The sequence below is a fragment of the Charadrius vociferus genome, unplaced genomic scaffold (genome assembly GCF_000708025.1).
Source record: "Charadrius vociferus isolate BGI_N301 unplaced genomic scaffold, ASM70802v2 scaffold477, whole genome shotgun sequence".
NCBI lineage: Eukaryota > Metazoa > Chordata > Aves > Charadriiformes > Charadriidae > Charadrius > Charadrius vociferus.
Genome location: NW_009649449.1, coordinates 2420499 through 2421634, shown reverse-complemented (window position 1 = coordinate 2421634; position 1136 = coordinate 2420499).

Below are 1136 nucleotides of genomic sequence, written 5' to 3'. Positions count from 1 at the left end.
CCGCGTTCAGCTGCATGGGAAGACTCCATCGCAAGCCAAGGGCAACACGGAGTCCAGACTCCGCAGTCGTCGCTGTGTTACCCAGCGGAGGTTGAGCACAAAGGACTCCATTATTACACCGCTGCTATTATAAACTCGAGCAATCAGCTAAAAATATTTCAGTGCCTGGCGGATTATTTTTGCTATTTTAATTATTAATTTTTATTGTATTCTTCGAGCGCTGCTCAACTGCAAATCACAGCAATGACGGCGGTTGAAGGTGGAAGAGACCAGCTGTAACGCTGCTCCCACACTTTCCAAAGAGAAGTGTGTGTGTGTGGGGGGGGGGGAATTATTTACAGTGTGTTTGTACCATTTTCTGTTTGGTAGCTCTTCCAGCCCCACCCCACCGTCTGCTTTCAAAGCTGCGAAGAGAAAAATGGATTTCACAAGGTTTTTTTTTATTTACCCCAATACGGTCGGTTCTTTGAGTGGATTTACTCAGCTTTGTAGGTTTTCTAGTGGAGGTGCCACACAAGCCCCCCAGAATCTCAGTTCTCCTTTCCATGAGCAGGTTTAATAAAATTCCTAAGGAGAAGGCGGTTCGCTTTTTCAAAGGACAGCAGTAAAAGTGAAGCGAAGGAGCGCAGTCACTCCGAGCATCCCTCTCGAGGACACGGTGCCGGGAAGCGGTACGGAGCCGCACATTCCCACACCGTATTGCTCCGCTGCAGCGGTGCCGAAGCATCACCCTGACAAGAAGAGAAACCGGCCAAGAAACCGCTTGTACTGTGGGAAAACTGAACCAAACTATTTGGCAAATCAGTGCACAAAATAAATAAACTGCATAACTGACAAAAATCTATAAATCACTGGGGTTTGTCCAGGCTCTTTACAAGACAGCTATTGTAAACCTGCGGCTGGCGAAAACTTCTGCTGAACTAAGGGTACAAGTGAAGCAGCTTCGTCAGCCGCCGAAAAATCAAGAGATGTTGGAAATCTGACAGGGACTGACGGCGTGTTTGCTTTCTGACGCTGCCGCACGCGTTTGGATGGCAATTCCAAGATTTGCTCGCGGGAGGGGCCTCAAACGTTGGAGGAGAGGAGAGGAGAGGAGAGGAGAGGAGAGGAGCGGGGGGGGGGGAGAGGCGGCGAGG